Raw genomic sequence first — 22,568 nt, forward strand, 5'->3', positions numbered from 1 at the left:
GACCAACCTAGACAGCATGTTAAAATGCAGAGACATTACTTTGTCAACAACGGTCTGTCTAATCAAGGCTATGGTTTTTCCAGTAGTCATGTATGGATGTGAGAGTTGGACTGTAAAGAAAGCTGAGCGCTGAAAAATTGATACTTTTGAACTGTGGTGTTGGAGAAGACTCTTGAGAGTCCCTTGGACTGCAAGGAGATCCACCCAGTCCCTCCTAAAGGAGATCAGTCCTGGGTGTTTATTGGAAGGACTGATGTTGAAGCTGAAACTCCAATACTTTGGCCACCTGATGCGAAGAATTGACTCATTGGAAAAGACCCTGATGCTGGGAAAGACTGAGGGCAGGAGGAGAAAGGGATAACAGAGGATGAGATGGTTGGATGGCACCACCGACTCAATGGACATGAGTTTGGGTAAACTCCGGGAGTTGGTGATAGATAGGGAGGCCTGGCATGCTGTTGTTCATGGGGTCGCAAAGAGTCGGATACAACTGAGTGACTGAACTGAACTTTGACTCCTTTCTCATTTCCTCTTATACATCTTCTATATGTCTTATTTGTGGTTACTAGTAAGATTACGTAAGATATTTTAAAGTTATAGCGATCTGTTTTAGACTAATAATAACTTAAATTGCATATTAAAATGCTGCTTCTTTACCCTTACCTACCCCCAACTATATTTTATTGATGTCACAAATTACATGTTTTATATTGTGTATCTAGTAACATAGATTTATAGTTATTTAAAATTCTTTTGCTACTTAAACTATATTCCAGGACTAATAGTGATTCATGTGCTAACATTATAAATACTTGAGTATTTTGTAATTGTCTGTATATTTACCTTTTCCAGAGAGTTTTATATTTTTGTATATTTTCATGTTACTGTCTAGCATCTTTTCTGTCAAAATACAGTTAATGTTGTGTTAGTTTTAAGTTTACAGCAAAGTGATTAAGTTTTATTTATTCTTTTACAGATTATTTTCCATTATAGATTATTATAAGATATTGAGTATAGTTCCCTGTGCTATATAGTAGGTACTTGTTGTTTACCTATTTCAAACAAAGTAGTATATATATATGCTAATCTCAAACTTCTAACATGTCTCTCCTTCTGTCCCTATTATCCCCTTTGGTAACTGTGAATTTGTTTTCTATTTCTGTGAGTCTATTTCTGTTTTGTAAAGAAGTTCATTTGTATCATTTTTTGTTAGATTCTGCATATAAGTGATAGCATAGGATGTTTGTCTTTTTCTATCTGACTTATTTAACTCAATATGATAATCTCTTATTTCCTAAATTTGTTTTTCTGGTATTTTTGTAGTAGTGTATAGAAATGCAACAGATTTCTGTATATTAATTTTGTATCTAGCAACTTTACCAAGTTCATTGATAGGCTCTAGTAGTTTTCTGGTAGCATCTTTAGGATTTTCTATATAGCATCATGTCATCTGTAAATAGTGACAGTTTTACCTCTTTTTTTTATGATTTTTTTTTCCCTAATTGCTATGGCTAAGATTCTAAAGCTGTACTGAGTAGAAATGGTGAGAGTGGCATGCTTATCTGGTTCCTGATCTTAGACATAATGCTTTGCCTTTGAGTATAATCTTGGCTTGGTTTGTTAGCTAGATTTGTCATATATGGCTTTTATAATGTTCCCCCTATGCTCACTTTCTGAAGAGTTTTAATCATGAATGGATGTTATATTTTATGTAAAACTTTTTCTTCATCTATTGAGATAATCATATGGTTTTTATTTTATAATTTGTTAATGTGGTATATCACAGTGATTGATTTACAGATATTGAAAAATCCTTGCATCCCTGGAATAAATCCCACTTGACCATGATGTATGATCGTTTTACTGTGTTGTTGGAGTCAGTTTGCTAATGTTTTGTTAAGGAGTTTTACATCTATGTTCATCAGTGCTGTTGGCCTGTAATTTTCTTTCTTTGTGATATTTTTGTCTGGTTTTGGTATCTCAGTGATGGTGGCCTTGTAGAATGAGTTCAAAAGTGTTCCTTCACCTGAGAAGCCATCTGGTCCTGGACTTCTGCTTATTGGGAGTTTTTAAATTGCTCATTCAATTTCATTACTACTAATTGGTCTGTTCATATTTTCTGTCTTCCTGGTTCAATCTTGAGAGATTGTACCTTTCTTATAATTTGAGCGTTCCTTCTAGGTTGTCCATTTTATTGGCCTATATTTGCTTGTGGTAGTCTCTTATGACCCTTTGTATTTCTGTGAGATTGGTTGTAACTTCTTTTTCATTTCTGATTTTGTTGATTTGGGACCTTTCTCTTTTTTTTCCTTAAGGAATCTGGTTAAAGGTTTATCAATTTTGTTTATCTTTCCAAAGAACCAGCTTTTAATTTCATAAACTTTTCTATTGTTTTTAGTCTCTATTTCATTTATTTTGGCTCTGAACTTTATGATTTCTTTCCTTCTACTATGTTTTGTTTGTCCCCTTTCTAGTTGCTTTAGGTTGTTTATTTGAGATTTTTCTTGCTTCCTGAAGCTTGATTTGCTGTAATCTTCCCTCTGAGAACTGTTTTGATGATTTGCATAGGTTTTGGATTGTTGTGTTTTCATTTTCATTTATCTGTAGGTATTTTTTAATTTCCTTTTTGATTTCTTCAGTGATCCATTGGTCATTTCGTAGTATATTGTTTAACCTCCACGTTTGTGTGTGTGTGTGTGTTTTTTTTCTTGTAGTTGATTTCTAGTTTCATAGCTTTGTGGTCAGAAAAGATGCTTGATATGATTTCAGTTTTCTGAAATTTATCAATGCCTGCTTTATGGCTCAGCATGTGATCTATCCTGGAGAGTGTTTCATGTACATTTGAAAAGAATGTGTATTCTGCTTTCAGATGGAATCCTCTATAAATATCAATTAAGTTCATCTGGTCTAATGTGTCGTTTAAGGCCTTTGTTTCCTTTTTGAGTTGCTATCTGAATGATCTGTTGATGTAAGTGGAGTGTTAAACTCCCCTACTATTATTGTGTTATTGTCGGTTTCTTGTTTTATGCCTGTTGCAGATGACACCACCCTTATGGCAGAAAGTGAAGAAGAACTAAAGAGCCTCTTGATGAAAGTGAAAAAGGAGAGTGAACAAGTTGGCTTAAAGCTCAACATTCAGAAAACTAGGATCATGGCATCCAGTCCCGTCACTTCATGACAAATAGATGGGGAAACTGTGGAAACAGTGGCTGACTTTATTTTTCTGGGCTCCAAAACCACTGCAGATGGTGATTGCAGCCATGAAATTAAAGGACCCTTACTCCTTGGAAGGAAAGTTATGACCAACCTAGACAGCATATTAAAAAGCAGAGACATTACTTTGTCAACAAAGGTCTGTCTAGTCAAGGCTATGGTTTTTCCAGTAGTCATGTATGGATGTGAGAGTTGGACTATAAAGAAAGCTGAGCACTGAAGAATTGATACTTTTGAACTGTGGTGTGGAGAAGACTCTTGAGAGTCCCTTGGCCTGCAAGGAGATCCACCCAGTCCCTCCTAAAGGAGATCAGTCCTGGGTGCATTGGAAGGACTGATGTTGAAGCTGTAATTCCAATACTTTGGCCACCTGATGCAAAGAACTGACTCATTGGAAAAGACCCTGATGCCTGGAAAGATTGAGGGCAGGAGGAGAAAGGGATGACAGAGGATGAGATGGTTGGATGGCATCACTGACTCAATGGACATGAGTTTGGGTAAACTCCGGGAGTTGGTGATGGACAGGGAAGCCTGGTGTGCTGTGGTTCATGGGGTCACAAAGAGTTGGACATGACTGAGTGACTAAACTGTACTGAACTGAACATTTGCCTTGTATGTTGGGGTGCTCCTATGTTGGATGAATATATATTTACAATTTTATATCTTCCTCTTGGATTGATTCTTTGATCATTATGTAGTGTCCTTCTTTGTCTCTTTTGCATTCTTTATTTTAAAGTTTATTTTGTCTGATATAAGTATTGCAACTCCAACTTCCTTTTGATTTCCATTTGCATGGAATACCTTTTGCCATCTCATCACTTTCAGTCTGTATATGTCTCTAGATCTGAAATGACTCTTGTAGACAGCAAATACACAGCTCTTGTTTTTGTATCCATTCAGTCAGTGTGTATTTTGGTTGGAGCATTTAGTCTGATTAGCAAAGTAAAAGAAAAATATGTTGATAACATGGTTAGTCACTGTTGTAATATTTTATAGGACTTAAAATTTGAGTAGAACAAGACAAGAATAGAACTTCTTTCTGCTGTGGAATTTGTCAGATAATTGGAGGACAAAATCATGTGGAAATTGTAGAAAGAATATTTTAACAAGTATATGTCTAGTATATATACAAATGTGAGCTTTTAACCCAAATTCCATTAATTAATGGGTGTTCTGAGGTGTGTAATGGGAAGTAAGCATAGTCACTACTAATACTAAGAAATTGTCTATAACAATTTGTCTATAACATTTCTGGAAAGAAAGTGACGACAAGACTGCCTTAGTTTTAGGGTTCCTTTAACTGTGTACCACAAACTAAGTGACTTTAAACAACAGAAACGTATGGTCTCACGTTTCTAGAGGTTAGGAGTGTCAGCAGGACTACGTTGTCTCTGAAAGCTTTAGTGGATATTTTTCTTTGCCTTTATATAGCTTCTGATGGTGGCCACAATCCCTGCCAGTTCTTGGCTTATAGCTGCATCACTCCGTTCTCAGCCTCTGTCATCACATGGTGTTCTCTGTGTGTGTCTGTCCTTGGTTGTCTTCCTTTTGTTATAAGGGCACTAGTCAGATTAAGTGCCTGTCCTACTCATCTAATTACATCTGCAACAACCCTGTTCCCAAATAAAATCACATTTGAAAGTGATACATTTGCGGTATGGGGGGTTATGACTTCAGTGTGTTTCTGTAAGGCACACAATTCAACCAATAACATTGACTAAACCCAGTTGAAGTGGTACTAGAATAGTAGTGGTCAGATTACCTAGAAATGTTATAAAGAACAAAGAATAAGATAGAAGGTCAGTTATGAAAATCAGAACAAAGGTCAGAATGTAACTAAGATCAATGAAACTAAGAAACTAACTTACTGCCAAAGCAGTCTATTAGCAAAAAGAAATAAGGAATTATAACTAAGGTTAAGATTTCTTCTTGAACTATAATATTGGGGTCAGATGTAGAGAGGGGGGTTATGGAAATTGGAAGTCAGATAAGTACAGATAATCATTAACATTTGTATTTCACATTTAGTGCTGTGAATTATGTTGAATAGCCCTTTAAAGTTTTTCAGATCATCTTTTATGTACCAGGTCCTCTGCCCAGTCGCTAGACAGGTACAGTGATGGTAGATACAGTGTCTCCTTTAGGGCTATCTAGTATTTTGCCCATATACACATATGGCATTGACAGTTAACCCTTGAATAATGTAGGGGTCAGTGGTACTGACCCCAGTGCAGTAAAAAATTCATGTATAAATTCAGTCTGCTCTCCATATCTGAGGTTCCGTATCTGTGGATTCAACAAACAGTGGATTATGTAGTATTGTAATGTGTATTTATTGGAAAAAATCCATATATAAGTGGACCTGCACAGTTCAAGCCCATGTTATTCAAAGGTCAACTGTATACACGTATGTTACTGATATGAGGCAATCAGGTTGAAATTGATGCATAAAGTGGGTTATTAAATGGAGGGAAGACATGAATTGATTTTGACAAAGAGGATATATGTTTCTGTCCATCAGCCCACCACTCCTTTCCCCCATCTGCTTTTGGTTTCTGCCTTCCTCACTTTCTTCTGTGTTGATCTGATCTTTGCAAGCGCATCTTCCAACCTTACTGACATTGCTATAGACCAAATATCTGTGTCCTCCCCAAAATTCATGTTGAAACCTAATGCCCAATATGATGGTATTAGGAGGTAAGACCTTTGGGAGATGCTTTCATCATGACAGTGGAGCCCTCATTGAGTGTGATTAGTGTCCTTATAAATGACATCCCATCAACCTCCCTGGTACCTTCTGCCATGTGAGGTTAAAGTAAGAAGATGACTATCTATGAGGAAGGGGCTGTCACCATATATCAAATCTGCTGGTGCCTTGATCTTGGACTTCCAGTCTCCAGAACTGAGAGACAGAAATTTCTGTCATTTATAAGTCATCTAGTCTATGGTGTTTTGTTTTAGCAGTCCATGTGGACTAAGACAGCTTCTTTCAGTCTTTATTTCTGCTTTGGTGTTTGATAGACAGAAGGAAAGAAAGAAGGAAGGTGGCCAGGAAGAACAGAGATCCTTAGTGTACCAGAGAGAAAGTGGGGTGGGGAGGAAATTATTTGGAAAACACACAGATTAATGCTGAAATATAAAGTGAAAGGGAAAGTCACTCAGTCGTATCTGACTCTTTGTGGCCCCTTGGACTGTAGCCTGCCAGGCTCCTCTGTCCATGGAATTCTCCAGGCCAGAATATCGGAGTGGGTAGCTGTTCCCTTCTCCAGGGGATCTTCCCAACCCAGGGACTAAACCTGGGTCTCCCACATTGAAGGCAGATTTTTTACTGTCTGAGCCACCAGGGAAGCCCACTGAAATATAATCCTGGCTCGAAAAGGCTGTTCAGCAAAATCACCTTCTCACCCTTGACTATAATTAACTTTTTAGTCCTTCAGGTTACTAACCAGCTCCTTACTCTGAGAGAAAAATGATTGAATTTAAGCATGTTATGACTTAGGAAAAAATATAATTTTAGTGGTTGACTTGCATGTATATACTTTTTCCCTATCAGCAAAGTGGGTAGATCAGCTGATGCACCTTTTTCTATACTTGTCTTATCATAAGAACCACCTGAGGAAATAGTTGAATGTCCAGATTTCTGCCCCAGCCCCTATGCATCAGCCTCTCCAGGGGAGGGGCTCTGAACATCTATTCTTAAGAAAAGCCTCTTGATCAGGCAAGTTTGGAACCATTTAGCAAATATGGGGAAATATTTCTGAGAAGGAAAATAATAGAGCACTGATAACTATCATAACATATATTTGGAAATAACTACCCCATTGACTAAACACACTTTTTAAGTGAGGAATAGCCAAGTGAGATCACAAGTCTTTTCAGAGTTTGAGGAGGATGATTTTTCAGATTTACAACCCTGAGATTTCACCTCTGCCTCATCTTCTATAATAATAACATCATCACAATGAATTGCCCAATCAGCATCTTTTAACTAAATGAGAATTCTAAGTAATTGCTTATGAAACACTGTGTTATTTGTTTTTAAAAAACAGTTCTATAGAAATAAAAGAAAAATTAACCTGCCTCTTATAGAAGGGAGGAAATGGTATTATTTTGAGCACTTATCAAGAATTTTATGCCATTGTGCCATATAATTTTTCAAATCTGAACACAGTTTCTATTTTACTTATGAAGAAGTAGATTTAGAAAAGCAGAGAGGCTTTCCCATGACCACAGAGTATACAGTGGGCCAGTATAACAATCCAGATAATTTTTTAGGAAAGCTAGATCAGTAACTAAGCAGAGATAAAAAGTTTGAGAATTCATGTTGTATTTCAAAAATAAATCTTCCATAACCCATAGAAGAAAGGAAAAGCTTACAAATGCTTATTTTAACTCCAAGAAAATGCACACTGCTTTTGCATTGGCAGTTGTATTGTTTATAGAACATTGGTGAAGTCACAGACAGTGGATTGAATTCCATCATCCACAAGGGTGATGAGTAAGTTTTAACTGTAGCAAACAAATAATGAATCAACACCGTTCCCACAAAATAATACAAAAAGCAAATCTGTAGGAAAATTTCTTGAGAAACAAACTCTCAATTTTTTATGTCAAAATATAGTATAAAGGGACTTAAATATTCTTCAGTGGTTTATCTGGTCCAAGCTTATTTGGTGCTTGCCAGTAGGATTCACTTCTTCACCAGCCTCTGGTGGTTGGCCAAAGGTCGCACCCAGTTCCTTGTCATGTGGGTCTCTCAGACACGTTGTTTAGGCTCACAATAGAGTCTAGCAACAATACAGAAGTCACAATTTTATAATCTAATCAATGGAAGTATTTTACTCATTAGATCCAAATCATTAGGCCCAACCCACACTCAAGGGGAGAACATTACACAGGGTGTGGCACCAACCTAATTCTTAGCAGAAATCCTCACCACTTATTCTTTTTTTTTTTTTTAATTGTTTCTCACCACTCATTCTTGCTAGGCACAGATACTACTGCTGCCTGCTCAAATGGTGTAGATCCATCTCCATGAGTTACTGGGGCTGGGTCCCTAAGGAAGTGCAGATGCCTCTCAGAATTATCCTTCCAGCAAGCAGTAGTAGAAGTGATCATCCATCAATTCCTGACCCCCATTAGTTCAGAGTTCCCTGACTGGTTACTAAAGCTCCAGAGCTTCTGAGCTGCAAATGCAGGCATGCAGAGTCGTTGTGTCCTGTGCTATAGCAACAAGAAGCCTTGGACAGAAGATGTAGGCACTTGAAGTGTTAGTTATGTTAGTAAGACACAAGACAAAGTCTTTACAGACTTTTGCCACAGCCACAGAAACAAGAGTAAGACTGAGACGGTCCAGTCGTGTCGGACTCTTTGCGACCCCATGAATTGCAGCATGCCAGGCCTCCCTGTACATCACCAACTCCCGGAGTTCACTCAAACTCATGTCCGTTAAGTCAGTGATGCCATCCACCCATCTCATCTTCTGTCGTCCCTTCTCCTCCTGCCCCCAGTATCTCCCTGAGACAGATACTAATGGCATGTGATACAGAAAAGGAGGTAGGAAGTTTCAGACAAAAGACGTTAGACAGACTCCTTCCAGAGTCATGATCCCTATGAGACATAAGAGAAACTTAATAAAAGGGAAGACAGATCCAACTTGCAGTTACCTGTTATCTGGTTCTACAAAGACAATGACATATTCAAGTGAACCCCAGTTCCGTTCACTTCAGTCACTCAGTCGTGTCTGACTCTTTGCAACCCCATGTACTGCAGCACACCAGGCTTCCCTGTCCATCAGCAACTCCCAGAGCTTGCTAAAACTCATGTCCATCAAGTCAGTGATGCCATTCAACTATCTCATCCCCTGTCGTCCCTTCTCTTCCCACCTTCAATCTTTCCCAGCATCAGGGTCTTTTTTAATGAGTCAGTTCTTCACATCAGGTGGCCAAAGTATTGGCGCTTCAGCTTCAGCATCAGTCCTTCTAATGAATATTTAGGATTGAAAATGAGCCCCAGGTGACACCAGCTCCTCACAACACTTCAGACTTGGTTGAAAGAATATGTTTAGATCAAGATGTATAAACATCACCCCAAACCCTTTTCCCATTGCCACTTCTTGACATTGGCTCCTAATTTCACAATGCACCCAACACTGTAATAATTCACAACATGGCAGTGGGAAAGTAGACCATCAGAGGGTGATGTGAAGGTCACTAGTAGCACATGCTACTACAGCAGAGATGTTTGTTCTTGGAAATCTGCCATAGTTTCCTTTAGTTCTTTACTCCTTGTAATTTTTATCATCTTTCCACAAATGCTAAAGGATCTGGACTTTACCAGACATCTCAGAACAGCTGAACTACTTCATTTTCTAGAAAAAGATAACAGAGTAAAAGAGGGATTGTATATAATTGAATCCTGGAGGACAAAATTAAGGAAAGTTATCAGAAGAGATTTACTTCTCATTCCTACTATTTATTAAAAGCTTCCACAATCACAATTTCTACCAGATACTCCCCCTATAAACCTTTCATTTCAAAAACAAAAAAGGAAAAAGATATCACATGAACAAAGGCAACAAGGGGAGAAACAGTTTCAAGAATCTGGGAAAGACCATCTGTTTGATGTTGCCGTAGTGATATCAAGTTTGAGGCAGGGGATCATGACATTTATAACTGAAGGGGTAGTGAGTGTTAGATCATGAAGAAGTAACATAATTAGTTGCCCAGACATTATTCTATAGATAACAATTGGTGGGTATTAAACATGAGCATGATGTAACCAGTGTTAAATCTAAGAAAAGTGATTGTAAGCTTTGTGGAGAATGAATTCAGAGGGACAAAAATCACATCAGAGAATGTATGTAATCATCTTCTGTATCTCCAAGAGGGTTATGACGACACCCTGATGCCTGGAAGTTTTAGTGCAGATGAAGAAGAAGGTTCCAGAAACCAGAACATTTGAGATATAACCAATGATTAAGTTAAGGGTATGATACAAAACAGTGAGGGAGTAGGGAGCTAAATTAAGTAAGTAATTCTTTGTGACCCCATGGACTGTAGCCTGCCAGGCTCCTCTGTCTATGGGATTCTCCAGGCATGAATACTGGAGTGGGATGCCACTTTCTCCTCCAAGGGATCTTTGTGACCCAAGGATCGAACCCATGTTTCTTGCATGTTGTGCATTGCAGGTAGATTCTTTACCCTCTGAGTCACCTGGGAAGCAAATTCGAAGGGTTTGGGTTACTGTGAACCCAGAACTGCAGTTGAGTTCAGTAGCTCAGTTGTGTCCAACTCTTTGCGACCCTATGGACTGCAGCACACCAGGCCTCCCTGTCTATCACCAACTTCCATTAGCTAACAGGAGTGCAGATAGGAGGTGCCCAGGTCTTATGAAACCATGCCTCAAAGTGTGATTTCATCAATTTTCAGACTTGTGTGCCTCAGCCCCTGCGACAAGTAGGAGAAAAGGTGGATTATTCCTTGTCTTTTATCCAGAGGTCAGGGAACATGCATACTGGGTATAACAGGAGGATAGAGTATAAGTAAACTGAAGTGCTGGTGAGAAGGTAGAGAGCAGACCAAGCCTGAGGTTTGGACTAGGTAGTCAAGTTGCTGGTGTGAGGGCACATACACTTGAGAGAGGGGAGATGAGGAACTAAGGAGGGAGGTCTGTGGGATAAAGACGAGGAGATCTTTGGAAAAGTGGAAGGTCAGGAGGTTGTGGTGAGGGTCTGGAATATTGGAATCTATGTTTCTGAGACCTAAACACATTCTTGAGGCCAAAATGGAACCACAGTCATCTTTGGGCTTAAGGACAGAAGATGAAGACCCAAAGGATTACTTCTATCACATGTAACTATCTCTACATCAATGCCCCAGATCAGTGCTAGGGTAAAAAGCAGCACAGTGGTTATTAATTCACCATTTTTCTGACTCCCGCCCCTTTTATCTTATTATTTAAGGGAAATCTGGTTAAAAGCAGCTATCTCTGGGAACCTGGGGTGAGCTGACTATGCAGAAAAATGGGAAAGCTAATCTATTAGACAGGCCCTCAATTACCATTCAAACATATGTGATGATGAGCAACCACTGGTGGAGATATTTGCAAGGTGGGAATATTGTACCACAGGAAATATCATATTATATACTTGCTTCAGTATATTTTAACAAAATGCTATGTGATGGAATAATCTGATACTAGGTGCAGTGTTTAAAGATACGTCAGAGAGAGGATGACTTAGCTTAGAGGTTTTGAAGAACTATGGAAAAAATGGAAATCTTGGGCTATTCTAATTAGCTACTGTGGATAACCACTGTATTTCCCAATCTGCCAAGTATGCAAATTGTGGAATATTCATGAAAAGGTCTTTGGAAAGTGGCAATAAGAAAACAGATAAATGATTTTTCTTCTAGAGCGGACTATTAGAGCTTACCTTGGTTTTCCATTGTAACCTTAAATATTATTACCTACAACTCTCCCAGAAGCTAGAGTACACTGTACTTGGTTTCTGTTTTGGTTACATGTCTGTTATCTTTGAAACCTTTATGAACTTTTTTCAACCCTAAAAGCATGTGACCTTTGGATCCCAAAAGAGTAGGAGTTATGGTAGTGTTCTTTTATTCTTGGATCACTTTATAATATCATTAGGATTTTCTAGGCTCTTCCTTCAGGACTGATGCTCTAAACTTAGGGTAAAATAAGGTGAAAGTTTAACTGAAACAAGATCCATTGCCAGTCTAAGTGATTTTTTAACATATCTTGAACTGGGCTGGTGAAGTTCAATAATAGTGTCATAAACACATCATTTTCTTTGCTGGCTTAGAGTGTTTATGTACTCTATGCATCTAAGTAAGCTTTTAAAAAAGTCAACCCTTATACTTAAATTTTCTATCCTATTGGCAAAGTTTAGCTGATTTGGACCTAAAATATACCTTCTGATAGAAAGAGGCATCCTCCAAATTGTTGACACCAAACTCTGTTGCTCAAATCAATGGTGTGTACTTTTAGAGAAACAATACTATGTGACCAGTCAGATGTAAATGTTTAATAATTCAGAAACAAAAAGCACAGCTTGCTTTGATTTTTTCCACAACTTTTCAGCTCCAACAAGACCTCAGGCAACTATGTAATAGAAGTTCTAGCCAAATTAAATATTTGTGTGTTTTTTTTAAGAATAAGGGAAAATAAAGATTGAAAACTTTAAAGTTAAGTTGAAATCCTTCTCAGCATCTTAACCATCTCAGGATCACAGAATGATGGAAAGACAACCAGTAGAATGGTAACAAGATGAACCCAAACCAACAGGGTGGTAACAGGAATTGACTGGAATGCTGGGATGAACTTTTAGAACTCTTGTCTGCGTATGTTAGTTAACTCCGCACACAATAAATTCCTTTATTTTGATTTTTCTGATTCCAGAATTCTAGTTTTGCTCAGTTTATTTTTTCTAGTTGTCAAAGGACACCTTCATTTTATATTCTGTACCACACCTTAAAGTCACTTAGGCTAAGTCTGAATACCTCTCTGCCCATTCAGTTCCCACAACCAAAAATAACTTGATAATACAGTTCCCATTCAAAGAAGGGAGGACATTCAATGAAAGAAGCTATAAAATGTACATTTCCCCAATTCTGAAACTCAGTCAGGTGTCTTCCTTGTAAAATCCCATGGGCAATTCATCCAGTGAGACAGAGCTATTGGGCATAGTGAGCATTGAGGCAGAAATGTTTGTTTCTGAAGGAAAGTCCTCTCCTCAGACTAATTCAGAAAGAGAGGGAGAGCTCTAATGTTTCTCTGTGGTTTTGTTCTGCTTTACTGCACTTTGTAATAAGTACTCTGGCCAAAAGACCAAGTTTTGATGAAGTGGCACAAAACTGCGTGTCATCCCACAGCCTCAGAAAGGAGGTCTCTCTGTTTTTATTTGAAGCATATCATAACATGGGATCCCATCACAGTCTTTGAGAACTGAAATATAACAACACGCAACTGATATTTGGATTGCCTCTAAACCACAAGAGAATAGCCACAATTCCAGCAACTTTCCTTCTAAGCTCCAGCCAAGTGTTCTAAAAGCTGTATCCTGGAATTATAATGTGGAATATCATTGGGTTTCTGTGGTGGGGGGATGGGGGTGGAGGGGTGGTTTTAAAAGACAGTGACTAATTAGTTCTAATTCAATATGGGGTAACAGAAAGTGCCTTAGATAGGAATTTTAGCTTTTTTTTTTTTTTTTTCTCTCACCCAAGTAACTAACTCTTCAATTGAGGTCAATCACTTGGAGCCCTTCATTTAATAGATGAGAGGATTAATGTTGAATGCAATGAACTTCCTTATATGTAAGTAAAAATACCAAAAGCTTGAATCTCATGACCTGTAGACCTTTCTATAATTCTAAACTTTTCCTTTTTGCTTTGGAATGGATTCCATCATTGATGTAAAAAATATTACTTACTTAACACCTTCTATTTTAAAGATAAATAGCCTCTCATGAAATCATATTTTATAATTAATAGAGAAATTAATTGATATTGTACTAATTTAAAAAATGCTTTCCTGGCTAATTACCTCTAGGACTGATTGACAAGAAAGGATATGCAATTCTACCTCCTGGGAGATTTTAGACACTAAAATACAGGCACTTTTCAATCACCCTGGGATAGAGTAAATCAAATCCCTAACTAGCTATGGTAACAATGCAACAGGACTCAGAAATTAGGTAATGGCTGTTATTTGTTGCCACTGATGTTCACTAGAACACCCTTCCCACTCCCATAGAGGGCCAGAGCAGCCATGGCAGGTTTAGATGAATCAGAACCAAACCCAGGGAAGGCTGCTTACAGGATGGTGGAAGTCAGGCCATTGGGAAGCAATAGAAGATGATGCTTAGTTTATTTCACCTTTGTCTGGGTTATTTGTGAATTTCTCTCTTCTCTGGTTGCTTGAGAGTTGACTGCATGTCTATAATACTATATGACCGGAACCTAATGGACAATTTTTCAGTGTCATTTCTTGTTGTGATCATGTCATAATCCTCAAATACGTCTTCAACATTCTCTTCATGTTTATTCTTCATCTCAAATCTCTACTTAAAGATATAGAAAATTAAAAAGAACATTGGTATACGGTAGAATTAAAAGACAAATTTTTTACTGAATTGGAAACTTTGGATATCATTTGTTGTTCAATTGCGTGCATCCCTAGCATAATAATGACATCAGTTATTTTCTAGCAAGAAGGGATTTAGAGGATCCATTGTCTTGACATGAGCTGCTGAATATGCTTCACACAGTCGGTCCACATCCAAGCATCTGAAACCAAAATGTTCTGCTCTAATCCTACAGAGTGATCTAATCCATTCAGAGTAATTCTCTGAGTGTAGAAAGATTTTCAGGGATTTACATTGTAGCTTGCTTTTGTGGCAAGGTTAGGTGTTACCATGCGTGCTCAGTTGCTCAGTCATGTCCGACTCTTTGTGACCCCATGGACTGTAGTTTGTCAGGCTTATCTGTCCTTGGCATTCTCCAGGCAAGAGTACTGGAGTTATCATAAAGGGTATTCTTCATTGAATAAAAATGGAGATGGTCATTGAGTCAGAAATGGAGAGGAAGTTCTTTCACATTAGAGATTGGTTAAAGAAAATGGGAGGGAGGAGGGGTAATTCTGAGCAATTACATGGCCGAGACTGAAAATCCTTCCAAATTCAACTACTCTGGGGATTAAGCATGGATCTTGTAAAAATGGCTTTAATTGTAGACTCAAATAATCTCTTGAAAGTGAAAGACACTCAGTTGTGTGTGACTCTTTGTGACCCCATGAACTATACAGTCCATGGAATTCTGCAGGCCAGAATACTGGAGTGGGTAGCCTTTCCCCTCTCCAGGGGATCTTCCCAACCCAGGGATCAAACCCAAGTCTCCCACATTGTAAGCACATTCTTTTCCAGTTAGACCAGTTTTGTGAGGGGTTCACGCCTGCATAGAACTATCACAGTTGACAGTGACACTAAGGAGAGATTCCTTCTTCCTGTGGAGAAACTGCTGACAGATAAACTATGAATGGTGGCAGTGCTTGTAGGTCACCAAGATTTTCTGCAGTGGTCACCAGTCGCAGTATTGGCCTGGGGCTCAGTGTGCAGCAGGGACTTTACCTGGGTGGCTGTGTTCCCTGTGTTTCAACAGCGACACCGTGTGGCAGCAACTGTGAAAAAGAAAGGCCTTCACCACTGAGGAAGCAGGTTTTCTGGTTTTCTGTGGATGGACTAAGCAGCCCTGGGAGATTAGGGGTCTTAGAGGAAGGAGAATCCTTCAAAGAGAAGAGCAAGGATGACTGCAATCTGTATTAACCAAGGCACTGTCTGAGAGGGAACCAGTACTTCCCTCCTGGTCACAATGGAGAAGGAGGAGATGTGCTCATTTACTGTCTCCAGGCAGGAGTTATCTTCTCACTCAACAGGGAAAATTAGGACTAGTCAGCTTGAGGGCTCAGAAAGATTTGATAAGAGCTGGCAAAGCAAACCTAACTACATCTCAAGCCAATCACCAAATAATCTTTCTGCAGCAAGAGCCTTATTAGAGTAGATGGTAAAATCTTGGACTTTGCCTTGAACTCCCTAGAGTTAAACACAGTCATGCCACTTACTGTCTGTGACTTCAGAACTTATTCAACTCTGGGTCTCACCTTTCTTATCTTTGTATAATAGGAGGGAAACAACACACCTCATAGAATGATTTTGAGAATTTAATGCATGAATCTGCAGAAAGTGTTTAATCCATTGGTAGACCCAGTCAGCTGACATTTGCTGGGCATTTTTTTTTTAATCTTTTTATACTATCTTGCTGCTTATCTTGCTGTAAGACTCCTTTATTTCATTAATTCAAGAATTCGCTCTATAATACAGAAACCAGATCCTGATTCCTGTTGTATTTCTTCTCTTTTAACTTTACATCTATATTTCTAAAATACATTTAAGTGTTAAATTATATTTTTCCAACTGAAACAAAAAATACAGCTTTATAATGTGGAATTCTGTAATCTTAAACGTTAACCAGTAATAGAAAATTTTGAAAACATGATTAGCCAATCAAAACACACTTGGGCCAGAGTCAGACCCTCTCAGTTTGCAACCTCTCTGTCACCATCCTCCTGCTAAGCTGCTGCTGCTAAGTCGCTTCAGTCGTGTCTGACTCTGTGCGACCCCATAGACGGAAGCCCACCAGGCTCCCCTGTCCCTGGGATTCTCTGGGCAAGAACACTGGAGTGGGTTGCCATTTCCTTCTCCAATGCATGAAAGTGAAAAGTGAGAGGGAAGTTGCTCAGTCACGTCCGATTCTTAGCGACCTCATGGACTGCAGCCTACCAGGCTCCTGCGTCCATGGGATTTTCCAGGCAAGAGTACTGGAGTGGGGTGCCATTGCCGTCACCATCCTGGGTAGATACAATTTAAGATGTGTGCCACCTAGTGGTACAAATTACAGTTAAGTAATAATAAACTACTTTGCATACTATTTTAGTTTATGATTATAATACTAAAGTATAAAAGGTGATTGGTATCTTTTCCTATATATAATCATTTCCTATATAATTATTCATAAATGCTAGTGGGATCAGTTATTTTGAGAAAGCTAAGCAGTGAACCCATACTCTTATCTCACTCTCATAACAAAAGTGGCTACAGAAGAATTGCTCCAGTAATATAGCTATAACATCACTTCCATTCCATCTTGCAGTTTCCAGGGATTCTAGTCTCATAAACTCTGGATCATCTGCTATCTGAAATCACTCTTTCAAGCCTATGTTTTAATTTTTACCTTGTCTAGAAGAAGTATAAGGTGGAATGAGGGGTAAACAAAGTATGGGTTAATGATGGATAATAAAAAAGTCAAATTATCTACCATCTTTGTCCAATTCCTTCTCTATTTTTTCTGAATACCTATTCAAGCTTCTGAGATTGACTTTTCCTGCAAAATCATGATGTCCTGATTTATCATCATATTTATTTGCACATCCATTAGGCCCATGATTATGACCTTTCAATAGAACAAAAATCAGCAAACTATGACCTGTTGGTTAAATATAGCATGCCAACTATTTCTGTGAATAAAGTTTTCTTACAATGTATATATGTGTATTTGTTTACATATTGTCTGTGATAGCTTTCTTGCTACAATGACAGAATTCAGTAGCTGTGACATATGGCCCCAAATATATATTTTCTGGCCCTTTACAGAAAGATTTTGCTGAAAGTGAAAGTCACTCAGTCATGTCCAAGTCTCTATGACCCCGTGAACTATACAGTCCATGGGATTCCCCAGGCCAGAATACTGGAGCGGGGAGCCTTTCCCTTTTGCAGGGGATCTTCCAAACCCAGGGATCGAACCCAGGTCTTCTGCATTGCAGGTGGATTCTTCACCAGCTTAGCCACCAGGGAAGCCCAAGAATACTGGAGTGGGTAGCCTATCCCTTTTCCAACAGATCTTCCCGACCCAGGAATCGAACTGGGGCCTCCTGCATTGCAAGTGGATTCTTTACCAACTGAGCTATCAGGGAAGCCCCGACCACTGCAATAAAACATTTTTCAGATTATGGCATGTGTAGGAAATATTTTACTTTCCATTGGCTTGTAATCTTTCTGTATGCTTATGTTTTAAGTATGTCTTTTTAAAACAGAGTATTGCTGCATTTTACTTAAGCCAAGCTTAATTTTTAATTTACTCTCAGATTCAGTTAAACTGATGCATTCATCATCCATTTTTGCCATCCTGTCTTGTGATTTTTGTTTATCCTGTTTTTTTCCCATACTCCATTTTCCCCCTCCATTCAAACTTTTAGTAGATTGAGTTTTATTTAAAAATCCTATTGCTCCAATAATATTTTGAAAGTTTTGTGTTCTCATTCTTTTCTTTAAACAGTCTTAAATTTTAAAAACACACATTACTTTGAAAAGTCCAGTGTTAATCAATATGCTTATTCATCACCTGAAACATACAAATTCTTAAAATACTTAAATATCATATTTCCTCAGATCTAATGTTTCCCTCTTTAGCTCTAACTTATTTATATATGTTTCAAATAAGTTTTAAATAACAATTATAATATTTTATGTAATAAATTCTTATTTGTTTGTACCCTGATGTTTGTCATTTGTCAGTTCCTTTAGCTATCACTGTGTCTTGCTTTGCAGTTTTTCCTTTAGGTTGCATTTCATTTTCTGGAAGCACACCTTTTAAAACATGTTTCAGTGAAGGTCTACTATATAAAAAATTGGGGTTCCCACAAGGGAAGAAGACAGAGAATGGGTCAATTTGGGGAGAAATGACAAATTTGTAAAGTATTAAACTTTCCAGTCCATTAACATGGTATACTCTTAATTTGGGCTTCCCAGGTGGCCCTAGTGGTAAAGAACCTGCCTGCCAATGCAAGAGATGTAAGAGATGCAGGTTCAATCCCTGGGTTGGGAAGATCCTCCGGAGGAGGGCGTGGCAACCCATTCCAGTATTCTTGCCTGAAGAATCCCATGGACAGAGGAGCCTGGCAGCCTACAGTCCACAGGGTTGCACAGAGTCAGACATGATTGAAGCAACTTAGCACTCATGCACTCTTAATTTATTTATGTCTTATCTGTTTTCTCTAAATAATGTGTTTCTCTGTAGAGATGTTGCACATCATTATTTTTAGACATTTGATATTTTAAATTGTATGTTTGCAAAAACTTCATCTTCTATTTGTTGGTATATGGCAACAGTTTTTTGTTTTTTGTGTTTTTAAAGGGGATGGGACATAATCACATTTGATATTTAGAACAAAAGTTGGTTGACCATAGAGAAGAGCATTAGAAGAGGATCAAGCTTGGGGAACAAGACAATTTAGTAGGCTTATGCATAGTGCATGTGCTATTGCCTAAAATTGTGGCTATGGCCAAAAAAAAAAAGTAGATATAAAATAGTCTTGTATGTATTCTGAGAGAAAGGAAAGAATTAGTGATTACTTTGACATCTGGAGGCATTATAGTATTGTTCACAAAGACAGAGAAAGAAAGAGTTGGGCTTCGATGAAGAAAGCCAAGCCTAAAGCTGAACTCATTCTGTCAGATACAGAACCATGGATATATCAATATTTAAGAGATACCCAGATAAGTCTGAGTCGAAGGCTAAGGGATAGGATAAAGCAGTAAGAAGAAATCTAAAAAGAAAAATATAAGCCAAGTGAGTAAAGATCAGAGGCAAACGTTGCAGAAATCTAGTTACAGAAGAGTTGAAAAGCTTAAAAAGTCTTTTGAGTTATAACCAAGAAGTCATCATGACCTGGGAGAACATTTCTAGTATCTTAGAAAGGAAAGCCTTTCTAAAGATGGTGATTTTTAGTCTCTTCTGCAACCCACTATGAACAATGCCTTCAAAGAACTTTTTTGTGAAAGGGCAAAGAAAGATGGAATAAAAACAGAGAGGGGAAGAGTCAAGTTATTTTGAACAAGTGAGAAGTAGTAAGCATGCAGAAAAGATAGCATATCACACTGGTTCTCAAAATTTATGATGCAATAAGTATTGTCAAATACATTCAGATAAGGAAGACTCCTGAGTTGTGCCTTACAGAGCTACTGATTAGGGTAGGTTTGAGTGGATCTGTGTTTACCAAGTTCCCCAGGTGAATGTAAGGTAGGTAATGCGAAGACCACAGTTTAGACATACTGCAGTAAGCAAGAGGAAATAAGCGAGGATAAAACTGAGAACACCTGGCCCACAAAAGTAGGGAGGCTATGGGGTCTAGAGAATAGGTGGTAGAATGAGTATTATAAAGGAAGAATACACTTACCCTACTCTACCCTTAGAAAAAATGGAGTAGCCATCATGGTCAACAAAAGAGTCCGAAATGGAGTACTTGGATGCAATCTCAAAAACGACAGGATGATCTCTGTTCGTTTCCAAGGCGACCCATTCAATATCACAGTAATCCAAGTCTATGCCCCAACCAGTAACGCTGAAGAAGCTGAAGTTGAACGGTTCTATGAAGACCTACAAGACCTTTTAGAACTAACACCCAAAAAAGATATCCTTTTCATTATAGGGGTCTGGAATGCAAAAGTAGGAAGTCAAGAAACACCTGGAGTAATAGGCAAATTTGGCCTTGGAATACGGAATGAAGCAGGGCAAAGGCTAATAAAGAGTTTTGCCAAGAAAATGCACTGGTCATAACAAACACTCTCTTCCAACAACACAAGAGAAGACTCTACGCATGGACATCACCAGATGGTCAACACCGAAATCAGATTGATTATATTCTTTGCAGCCAAAGATGGAGAAGCTCTATACAGTCAGCAAAAACAAGACCGGGAGCTGACTGTGGCTCAGATCGTGAGCTCCTTATTGCCAAATTCAGACTTAAGCTGAAGAAAGTAGGGAAAACCACTAGACCATTCAGGTATGACCTAAATCAAATCCCTTATGATTATACAGTGGAAGTGAGAAATAAGATTTAACGGACTAGATCTGATAGACCTGATGAACTATGATGTACCTGATGAACTATGGACGGAGGTTCGTGACATTGTACAGGAGACAGGGATCAAGACCATCCCCATGGAAAAGAAATGCAAAAAGCAAGATGGCTGTCTGGGGAGGCCTTACAAATAGCTGTGAAAAGAAGAGAAGCAAAAAGCAAAGGAGAAAAGGAAAGATATAAGCATCTGAATGCAGAGTTCCAAAGAATAGCAAGAAGAGATAAGAAAGCCTTCCTCAGTGATCAGTGCAAAGAAATAGAGGAAAACAACAGAATGGGAAAGACTAGAGATCTCTTCAAGAAAATTAGAGATACCAAGGGAACATTTCATGCAAAGATGGGCTCGATAAAGGACAGAAATGGTATGGACCTAACCAAAGAAGAAGATATTAAGAAAGGTGGCAAGAATACACAGAAAAACTGTACAAAAAAGATCTTCAGGGGAGGAGCCAAGATGGTGGAGGAGTAGGACGGGGAGAACACTTTCTCCCCCACAAATTCATCAAAAGAGCATTTAAACGTCGAGTAAATTCCACAAAACAACTTCTGAATGCCGGCAGAGGACATCAGGCACCCAGAAAAGCAACCCAACTCTTCGAAAGGAGGTAGGAAAAAATATTAAAAACAAAAAAAAAAGAGACAAAAGAGGGAGGGACGGAGTTCCGTCCCGGGAAGGGAATCTTAAAAAGAGAGAAGTTTCCAAACATCAGGAAACCTTCTCACTGCCGAATCTGTGCCGAGCTTTGGAAGCACAGAGGGCAACATAACAGGGAGAAAAAATAAATAAACAATTTAAAACTCGCAGATTGCGAGCCCTACGGTAACTCCCCCAGCAGAGAAGCAGCGCAGATGCCTGCATCCGCCATTAGCAAACCAGGGCTGGGCAGGGAGGCGCGGCGTGGGCTGCATCGCTGAGAGTAAGAATCTGGCCTGAATACCCTGAGCTCTATCTGAGCGAAATAATTTGGGCTAGCAAACCAGACTGTGGGATACCTACCACGCGAAAAGCCAGCCCTAACCTAAGACCGCCAGGCCCGCGCACGGAACAAAGGACTGAACAGAGATAGCCGGCTGCAGACCTTCCCCCTCCGGTGACAGGCAGCCAGAGCCGGAAGGGGGCAATCGCAGCCCCAGAGAGACATTATCTATAAAATTGTAAGCAGGCTTCTTTGCTAACTAAAACTTCTTGGGGGTCTGGACGGTCAACATCTGCCTGAGAAGGTGCGCCGGTTTTACATCCAGATAACCGAGTGGCGGGGAGGCGATAAGTCGCAGCATTGGCGCTCGCCTGTGAAGAGCAAATTGGCGCTCGGACCTGGGAAGAGCACAAAACGCAGGCCCAACTGAGTCTGCGCCCCTGAGGACTACCCGAGTGCCTGAACCTGAGCGGCTTGGACCTGGGAGGTGCATGCAGCCCAGGGCCAGCCTCGGATTGTTCCCGGCAGAACAACCTAGAGTCCGAGCAGTGTGGACAGGGAGGCTACACGCGCCGTGAGCGGGGGCAGACCCAGGGTGGCTGAGGCACTGTGAGCCCACGCCAGTGTTATTTGTTTGCAGCATCCCTCCCTCCCTCCCCACAGCGCGACTGAACAAGTAAGCCTAAAAAAAAAAAAAAGTGTCCTCCACCGTGCCCTTTGAGTCAGGGCGGAAACCAGATACTGAAGAGACTAGCAAACAGAAGAAGATATAACAGAGGGAAACGCCTTGGAAGCTACAGGCAATAGATCAAAACCCTGTGGTTACTACGGACTACATAGGAAGGGGCCTATAGATCCTGAGAAATATAAATCTGACCAAGGAACTAGCCAAAAATGAACTGAACCCACAACACCCACAAAAAAAAAAAAAACAAAAAAGTCCTA

At 39.2% G+C, this 22,568-nt stretch overlaps 1 long non-coding RNA gene across 2 annotated transcripts in view; it reads left to right on the top strand.

Moving 5' to 3' along the window:
- The window catches only part of LOC147374325 (uncharacterized), a 196,600-nt gene that overhangs the window by 16,803 nt on the left and 157,229 nt on the right, over positions 1 to 22,568 (top strand). The window contains exon 4 of one of the 2 annotated variants that reach the window (XR_015162643.1): positions 3,039 to 3,873. The exons of the other annotated variant lie outside the window; for it this stretch is intronic. This is a non-coding gene — a long non-coding RNA (uncharacterized LOC147374325). Of the gene's footprint in view, positions 1 to 3,038; positions 3,874 to 22,568 lie in introns of those variants that run through there. 2 annotated transcript variants of the gene reach the window in all.

This window comes from Bos grunniens, chromosome 4 (assembly GCF_055505025.1).
Source record: "Bos grunniens cultivar Pamir isolate PY7600 chromosome 4, Bosgru_T2T1.0, whole genome shotgun sequence".
Classification (NCBI taxonomy): Eukaryota; Metazoa; Chordata; class Mammalia; order Artiodactyla; family Bovidae; genus Bos; species Bos grunniens.